Here is a 10352-nt window from a genome sequence, read left to right on the forward strand (position 1 = left end):
CAAGTAAATATATTTGCAAATCCTTCTTCCAGTATTTTGCATGTTTTGATGATAGACATATTGCTTATGCAAACACCCTCAATGGATTGTGCCTGCTATCATTTCGCATTTCACAGATGCACCATTCAATGCACTTGCTCAGCATATGATGCATGCAAGTTTAAAATGTTTTTATACAACCAAAACTATAGCAGATTAGGCACATTGTGCCTTTAAAAGTAAAACAGCTCACCACAAGCTATGGAGTGGAACACATCTATAAGAGGAAACTTGAACATATAGAAAACAATGCTCTGGCCAAATAAGACTACAAACACCTGCAAAATCTTATCTGTGGTATTTGAGCAGCACGCTACATATTTAAAAATCATATACATAATGGTCATCATAAAATGAAATTAGCCTGCAGTTGACTTTACTAGATCTTGGACAGTTGAAGGAGAACACTGGGTAGCCTCCGGCAGCCTGTATTAAAATCACTGTCAATTCTTCAGCTAGATTTTTATATTTAGATTTGAATTTTAACCATTAAAAGTAATCTATAAATGTTGGTCATCATAAAATGAAATTGGTCATCATAAAATGAAATTAGCCTGCAGTTGACTTTACTAGATCTTGGACAGTTGAAGGAGAACACTGGGTAGCCTCCGGCAGCCTGTATTAAAATCACTGTCAATTCTTCAGCTAGATTTTTATATTTAGATTGAATTTTAACCATTAAAAGTAATCTATAAATGTTGATCATTCTCATGAGCAGGCTGAAACAGCTACACCCAAAATACATTTATTTTATTGTCATTATATCTATACATGAATGAAAAATACATTTTCAGTTCTAGCATAAAAATAATCTGCCCTATCTCCTTTAATCTGTCAGACAAATGAAATATGTGAACATAGATACATCAAATCTTCTTGTTCTATATAAGCTGTTATTATTTTGAGAGGATAATTTTTCATGTAAATTTTAAAGTTAATGTACTGTACATTTAACTTTTTCCTGGGAGCACAATTTTTATAATTTTCATAATTTCCACCCTTAGTTCCTATAAGTCTTTTAAATTGATTTTCCTCTATCCATCCATCTTTTCCTGCTTATTCCATCAGTGACGGTCCTTTCTGTTTGTTTTTCCCTTACCTAGTATATGAACTATGATTTGAAAAATTAATGAATTACAGGTTGAAGGTTACCTCAATATAAAGTTGAGCAAAATGTAAGATTAATACAATTTATAATATATTTGAAATCTGATTCATTTTTATCTAAACAGAGCTATTTTTAAAGCTTGTTCGTTTAAGTTCAAGGAGTCAAACTAAAGGGGCTGAGCGCCATGAATTATTTGAAAAGGAACAGGCATGATGCATCTTTTAACATGTGCAGTCATTCCAAAGTGCAAAACCTACAAATGTCATGTCCACTTAAGTTCAAAAGTAATTGGCCAGCCTGCACAACAAGTCACAAGCGTAACAAGGCAGTTTGCCACTGTAACAGACTAAAATGACATAGTGTTTAACATGCAGGGAGCTAATAGGCTCTGTCTCTCACCAGGAGATTCTAGAGTTTCATTATTTCTTAAGTTTACCAAAAAAGGAGCAACTCTAAAAGAAATATTATTTTTCACTTAACAATTGCTAACATGATCTTTTTAAACAAAACAAACCGGATTCATTACAGTATGTCTCTGTATTATGTTAGAATATACAAAAAAACATAAAATAATTTGTGCATCATTTCCAGTTTTCTAAATACCATAGGGAAATAGATTTTTGCTATTTAATAGTTGTTTTGTTTTTCTTTTATTTTTATAATGTAGGCCTTTGACATTAAAATTAGTAAAATTCCAGAGGTAGACTTTGGCAATAACCCTAATATTTCATTACCCTAAATTTATGTCCAATTAGTCTCAATATTTTGTGTGAAGGAAAATGAAGGAAAGTGTTGTCTCAGGATGTTAGAAAAAAATTATAGACAAGCATGTAAAAGTAAAAGCTATAAGACCATCACCAAGCAGCTTGATTTCTTCTGACTACAGTTGCTGTTATGTTCTAGCATGGAGAATGATAATGGATTTCAAGCTCAAAGAACCGGGCTAGACTTCATTGGGGAGGGAGGATTAGCCGAGGCTTGAATCTGCAGAAAAGATCCACCACGGATAGAATCTGCTGTGCGGCTTGAGGCTGTCGAGAAGGTCTGACGTTGCAGTCAGACGTGGCCTGCAGCTGTCCAGAAGGTCAGATGTGGCCTGCAGTTGCCCAACAGGTCAGATGTGGCCTGCAGTTGCCAAACAGGTCAAATGTGGCCTGCAGCTGCTCAGAAGGTCAGATGTGGCCTGAAGCTGCCCAGAAGGTTAGACATGGCCTGCAGCAGCCCGAACGGTTAAAACATGGCCTGCAGCTGCCCAGAAGGTCAGATGTGGCCCGCAGTTTCCCAACATGTCCGTTGTGGCCTGCAGTTGCCAAACAGGTCAAATGTGGCCTGCAGCTGCTCAGAAGGTCAGATGTGGCCTGAAGCTGCCCAGAAGGTTTGAAGTAGCCTGCATGTGCCTAAAAGGTCAGACTTGGCTTGCAGCTGCCCGGAAGTTAAACGTGGCCTGCAGCTGCCTGAAAGGTAAAAACATGGCCTGCAGCTACCCAGAAGGTTAGAAGTGGCTTGTAGCTGCCCAGAAGGTCAAACGTGGCCTGCAGCTGCCTGAAAGGTAAAAACACGGCCTGCAGCTCTCAGAAGGTCAGAAGTGGCTTGCAACTGCCCAGAAGGTCAAATGTGGCCTGCAGCTGCTCAGAAGGTCAGATGTGGCCTGAAGCTGCCCAGAAGGTTAGACATGGCCTGCAGGTGCCCAAAAGGTCAGACTTGGCCTGCAGCTGCCCGAACGGTTAAAACATGGCCTGCAGCTGCCCACAAGGTCAGATGTGGCACGCAGTTTCCCAACATGTCCGATGTGGCCTGCAGTTGCCAAACAGGTCAAATGTGGCCTGCAGCTGCTCAGAAGGTCAGATGTGGCCTGAAGCTGCCCAGAAGGTTTGAAGCAGCCTGCATGTGCCTAAAAGGTCAGACTTGGCTTGCAGCTGCACGGAAGTTAAACGTGGCCTGCAGCTGCCTGAAAGGTAAAAACATGGCCTGCAGCTACCCAGAAGGTTAGAAGTGGCTTGTAGCTGCCCAGAAGGTCAAACGTGGCCTGCAGCTGCCTGAAAGGTAAAAACACGGCCTGCAGCTCTCAGAAGGTCAGAAGTGGCTTGCAACTGCCCAGAAGGTCAAATGTGGCCTGCAGCTGCTCAGAAGGTCAGATGTGGCCTGAAGCTGCCCAGAAGGTTAGACATGGCCTGCAGGTGCCCAAAAGGTCAGACTTGGCCTGCAGCTGCCCGAACGGTTAAAACATGGCCTGCAGCTGCCCACAAGGTCAGATGTGGCACGCAGTTTCCCAACATGTCCGATGTGGCCTGCAGTTGCCAAACAGGTCAAATGTGGCCTGCAGCTGCTCAGAAGGTCAGATGTGGCCTGAAGCTGCCCAGAAGGTTTGAAGCAGCCTGCATGTGCCTAAAAGGTCAGACTTGGCTTGCAGCTGCACGGAAGTTAAACGTGGCCTGCAGCTGCCTGAAAGGTAAAAACATGGCCTGCAGCTACCCAGAAGGTTAGAAGTGGCTTGTAGCTGCCCAGAAGGTCAAACGTGGCCTGCAGCTGCCTGAAAGGTAAAAACACGGCCTGCAGCTCCCAGAAGGTCAGAAGTGGCTTGCAACTGCCCAGAAGGTCAAATGTGGCCTGCAGCTGCTCAGAAGGTCAGATGTGGCCTGAAGCTGCCCAGAAGGTTAGACATGGCCTGCAGGTGCCCAAAAGGTCAGACTTGGCCTGCAGCTGCCCGAACGGTTAAAACATGGCCTGCAGCTGCCCACAAGGTCAGATGTGGCCCGCAGTGTCCCAACATGTCCGATGTGGCCTGCAGTTGCCAAACAGGTCAAATGTGGCCTGCAGCTGCTCAGAAGGTCAGATGTGGCCTGAAGCTGCCCAGAAGGTTTGAAGCAGCCTGCATGTGCCTAAAAGGTCAGACTTGGCTTGCAGCTGCACGGAAGTTAAACGTGGCCTGCAGCTGCCTGAAAGGTAAAAACATGGCCTGCAGCTACCCAGAAGGTTAGAAGTGGCTTGTAGCTGCCCAGAAGGTCAAACGTGGCCTGCAGCTGCCCAAAAGGTAAAAACATGGCCTGCAGCTGTCCAACCGGTTAGATGTGGCCTGAAGTTGCCAGAAAGGTCAAATGTGGCCTGCAGCCATACAGGAGGCCAGACTTTGTTTACAGCTGCCGAGAATGTCAGAAAATGGATTTCAAGCTCAAGGAACATCAGTGTCAGATCGCATCATCTGCTGTTGCTTATACCAAAGTGGACTTAAAGGGACGATAGACAGTTTAGACAAAAATGAAACATTTTGCTAAGACACATCGATGATCACAGACAAAAAAACTAACCATATCAAGAAAATAACTGTGCCTAGCATGCCTGTTTCATCTATATATATAAGAAGCATGGATAAAAAAAGCAATGTCAAACTTAACTTTACTTTGTTCATTTTCATAGAACTTTTATTTCTTATCACTTTTGTCAGATTCAAGTTATTAATGTAACCATTGTGTTATTTTTTTCATAAATGAGGGGTGCCAACAATTTTTTCCACATTCGTGTTTCACCTCAATTCTTAAAATTTCCAATTTTGTTATCATGAATTTGGGTTGTTATCAACTTATATTGTGAATGTCAAGAAATATATTTACAATTAAAATAATTAAAATGCTAAATAAATTATCAGCCAAATAAAAAAAGTTGGACTTATGAATGTATTCTCAAAAAAAAAAAGCCAAGCAAAGGACAGTGCATTAGGGTTTCCTCATAGGGCATGAATTTTGCCCTTTGGTGCCTCATAGCTGTAAGAGAGAGTGACAACAGGGGAAGCAGGTGATGGGCTCCAAGTGGCCCTCCATCACTTAGCAGCCTGGAGTGGGTGCCTCTGCACCCATGAGGTACAAACTGTCAGATGTGATCAAATACAGCTCAGATCACAATGCAGTTGTAATTTTAGCATACATTTAGGTCTGTATTAACTCTAGCAGTGGGCTCACAATCGAAAATCAACAACAAAACTCTAGAGGCTCAAATAAACTAAAATAAAAGATATTCACTAGAAAAAGAAAAAGAACTCAAGATTTATTTGTATTATCTTAAAGGTTGTAAAAGAAAAAAAAAACGTAAATCAGTGCATTCCAGAATTTTGCCGAGGTAAGCATGCATTTATTTTATAATTGACAAATAAAATAAATAATCCAGCCTTAAGTTTATATCACCACAACATAGATTCCAAAAACAAATTTTTTTGATCATCAGATAAATAAAAAACTAGAGTAGAACTGTTGAGAAATACATAAATGCCTAAAAAGTTAATTTACAAAAAGATTTTGCTTATTTTATTACTTCTATAGGAAAATACCTGGCTGCATGCTCTGTATTTGTTTCACACAAACATCAAAGTCATTGTATCTGACAGGACTACAAAGTACAGCATTGCAAACCTCAAAACGTGAATTTTAAGGTGAAGTTGATGCTGTTTCATATGAAAACAACTGTCACTCTTCCATCAGCTCGAAAGTGGGTCACAGGGCTGTACATGACCCAGACATGGGTCTCTGCCCCCAGGGTCAGAGGCCAGTCAGGCATGAGGTGACAACTGAGAGCCTCTGATTTGACTCCCTGTTAGGTGGCCTGAGCACAAACCCAGAGTCGAACCAATGGATTCTTAAAGTGACACAAGACAGACTCAGGAAGAAACCCCAGGGTAAGCATGGTTAAAGTCACAAGTCTGGAGCAGGACATCGCTATAATGCTTGAAGTGACATTATTGCTCCTCTGTTTCATTCCTTCAACCCCTGCCTCTCTCTAGTCTATTCTAATCAAACATACACAAAATAATTTCTCTTGTATTTACTTTTATTTGATATCAAATTGTTATTCAAGCCAGAAATTCATCATTGTTCATCAAGGTGATTAAATTATACAGCGATATACAATAGGCCACCTATTAAAATGTTTCTCAACACTAACAGCCAATCAGCTAATTGCATTGCAGCACCTCAGTGCGTTTAGACAGTCCACCTGCTTCTTTACTTCTATCATTTCTTCATTATTTCAATGAACTCAAGTGGCCTTCACATTCCCTATATAAGAATGCAATAGAAAACATTTGAGCTGCTTAAGAAAGGAAGATTCACATTATGAATACAATCATGTCAATATGCACCAAGATCCCAGCTATGTCCAACACATTGTTAAATCTATATTCAGTGGTAAAAAAGGTGTACCAAATGCCTTCAGTAAACAAATGGCTTTAAAGATATCGGAGGTAATGTAATAGTTATAGTTATTTCCAACCTCAGGGAATGATTATCTTTGTTTCAAGAGCTTTATCAATAGCTAGATGGTGGCAGCTACCTTCTAGCTATTGATAAAGCTATTGAACCAAAGATGATATGTGATCCTTATTTTATTCTTATCCTTAATTATTGTATTCTTATATCTTATTAGTGCTCAAAATCTTATTTTTTCTGTTCTGTAAATGGGTGCAGTGCAGGAAAATTACCGTGGGATTACCGTAATAAAGAAATTCTGATTCTGATATTGACATTATTTTATATGTCAATTAAGGCATATTATCAATTTAAATGTATTTTTAATAACATTTCAATGTACTTTTGAATAACATCTCTATGATAATTCAAAGCTTTATCTATAGCTTTATCAAAGATTTATCAATTTCTAGAAGGTAGCTGTGTAGCCACCTTTTAGCTATTGATGAAGCTATTGAACCAAAGAGGATAATTTTCTGGGGTTGGACATATCCCTTAACCCACCAAATAGAAAAGAAAGTTTTGAGTGAAGGATATTAAACTGGATTTTTAATTAATTCAAGAGACCCTTGTAACCCCTTATACAAATCATGCTCCAGACTGTAACATCTTTATTGATCCAGGGAATGCTTGAGTAACCTCCCACTGCTTATCTCACATTTAAAAGCATCTCTTGTGATGAACCACAATTTAATTAGGTGACAATCACGGTTAACAATGCACGGCTTATGAAACAAAATTTGTCCCTACTGAAGTCTTTAGTATCCCAGCAGGGTCAAGTTTTTCTTTTCACTTCACCAATTCTTTGCATGAGTGTTGTTTTCAATTTTGGACACCAAAACCAGATCTAAACGTATTAATTATGCTTCTCTATAAATCATTTAAGCTAATATTACTTGCAAAAACGTGCAACTGTAAGTTAAACACCTTATTAACAAGATATTTAAAAAATGTATTTTTGCAACATTACCAGAGAAATCAAGAAAGACTGTGTACCTTCATTACAAAGCCAGATAACTTCATAAGCAGTACATGACAGCAACCACTGGAGGGCAGCATACAATGTAACAGCCTTTGGCTATAAAGTGTCCGTTTTTATTAGTATCTGCAATGATGTCAGGCCATATCTTAAAAGTAATTTAAATCAAATATACAATGAGACATTTTTGTTGTTTTTCTTGAATAAATATATACACTCTAATTCCATTGTGCTTATATAATTAATATATTGGTAAACATTACAATACTGAGTATCTTTAAAGATTCATAGTAAGTGATCAATACAGTTAAAAGCTATATTTGGAAGTTTTTTCATAAGTGTGTCTTTGTCATTTTATCATTATTAATTATCATCACCAAATCTGAAAAATGAAGGCTTCATCAAAAGGGTCACAGTGACAACAATAAGGTGCCACAATATTTCCGGCAAGGGACATATATAAAGGCCAGGGGCTAATAGCAATGAAGCATTTGTCTGTCATCTGTGTATTTAAAATCCCTTGCACTCCATTTTCTGCTGTTTGTTTATATTAACCTCTGGTTGAACTCTCTTTAGTAGCAGCCTCTTTTGCCAGAAAGTTCAGTGAACATTCAGCATGGAAGCGGAGAGCATGTCATCTCGAATCTATTAGCCCACAGGGGAGATTTCAGCATTCAGTTTGTGTGTGTGAGTGCCTCTCTCCTTCTCTCACTCTGTCACGCTCAGACATAGACATCTGCAGATATAAATACACACTTTCTAAGTCAGAAAGAACACACCCTAGGTGCGCTATTCACCCACACATTTTCCATACTGATGATGCATGTAACTGAGATTATTGCATACAGTGGCCTGGTGCTGACCTCTACTTTTCACTCATGCCTAATAATCTCATCAAAACATGCACTATATCACTCTACTGCAGAGCTCTAGAGGGCTAAAGACTTTGGTAAAAGAGCTGACCACAGATGAATTAAAGTTAGAGATGTTTTTTTTGAAAGATGCCTTAAAATAACATGAATTAAACTTGTCATTTAAAAAGAAAATAAGAACAACTAGTGAGGTATTAATGTATGGTACTTAAAAAAGTACTTTCCAAGATTTTGTTTATTTGTCCAATCTAAATGTTTTGGCTCATCAACATTTTTAGACACAAATTGAAATACAAAAACAATATTCTAAATACAAACAAAAAGCTTTTCTAAAAATTATGCCATATTCTAAAATATTGAGACTCTACTTACTTTCCCTATAAAGCAATTGACCCATTAATCTGCTGGTTGAGCCAGAAACCAGCAATAGCTTTCGTCAAGCATTTGTTATCACAGAGAATTATTTTCTTTTACAGTGGAGAAGCTTTGGCCCATCGCCCTACACAAAAATTTTTAATTATCTCATATTGAATGGTCCTTAAACAATATAGAGCATGTTTATGGTCATGCTTTGCACCTATACCTGATATGGATATATAGACTGTATAATTTTACTCACAAGTATTAGCTTGAATTGAGATGTATTCAATATTTTGTCATGTTAATATAAAGTATTTGCCACGTATAAATGCTTCATTAAGGTCCTTTTCAAAAAATTTGGCCATGTTATGTCAGAGTTTTGGATTCATCAATGAACAAGTCACGTGACCCAAAGTGCTGCTTTATGGCAGTGTGAGCGCCCATTCGATACAAGAACTAACCAATCTATAAGCTGTTGTTACCTGATCAGATGTATATTTTAGTTCTACAATGTAGAGTGTAATCTCGAGAACTGAATGTGGCCTTGTCTATAAATAACTCTATGAGATCTCATATTGCTGGTCAAAAGTTGTCTGCCATTAGATCCTTAAACACTATTCAAGACTCTTAATTTTGCAACAGTGTAGTGCTACCAGCTGCTGTAAGGGGTGCTAAACATGGAAGACATAGGTCCATCGCCCCTAGCGGCTAAAAGCTGCTAAAAGTTACACAGTGTAGCTTTATCATGGACATTAAGAGTTTGACTGGCTGGTGTGATTTGATCATTGACCTGTTGCCTAAACTAAGTGAGCTTGGCAACGAACTGGTGGCCAGACCTACCCTTCAAGATATCCGATTTGAAAACAATTTTCCCCCTCTTAAAACAAATCATCCATAAGCAACAAAAAAGTCCCATACTATCACAGTACAACCACTGTACAGGTGATCTTTTTGACATTCTGTTTATTTCATGTAAAATATAGCAAGTAACAAAAATACTACATTTTGTCCGGTTACACCACTAAATGTTTTACTGAACGTTTTTGACGGCAGTGTTGCCAAGTCTTTTTCCTGTTGTTGGACTTTTGTAACCTTCTTGACGATTTGCTGGTGCCCTCCAGGAATCAAAATATAAGGAAGTCACTCTCACAAAAGTTATTTCCATTTCCATTAGGTTCCCAAAAAACATACAATTTTTTAAGTCTTCAAATTGGCTTTGCACCCTTAACAGACAAGCTGATGGAGTGATGAATGGCCTGCAGTTGCGCTCCTCAAGTTGGTTTTGAGGGCTTTATTGCCCTCAATAATCATCTGAACACTCTGTTTTTGTCACGGTTGGGTGGAGGTTTGTTGAGGACCCAAATGCAGAGATGAGGGAGGCAGAGATAAGTTCTTGCAGGGTTTAATGAAATCAAAAAGGCAGCAGAAACAAAACCCAAGAATCAAAAAACAGAAAACCAAAAACCAGTGGAAAACATACACGAGGAGCCAAGCAACAACAACAAACCTACACTGAAGAACTACACAGAGCGAGTATATATGGTAGACAGAACTAAGAGTGGGCTAATCAGCTGATATGGAGCAGGTATGGATAGAAGAGACTAGAAGGGAGCTAGAGGAAAGGAGACCGGCACAAGGGGACAACAGAGAGTAACTCTAGGCTGCTTAGTTATTTTATTATATTTATTTATATTTATTATATCTATTTATTTATATTCATTATATTTTATTTTGTTTATATTAAATGAAACGTTAGAACTGTA

Source organism: Cyprinodon tularosa, unplaced genomic scaffold (genome assembly GCF_016077235.1).
Source record: "Cyprinodon tularosa strain WSP-4 unplaced genomic scaffold, ASM1607723v1 ctg71, whole genome shotgun sequence".
Lineage (NCBI taxonomy): Eukaryota > Metazoa > Chordata > Actinopteri > Cyprinodontiformes > Cyprinodontidae > Cyprinodon > Cyprinodon tularosa.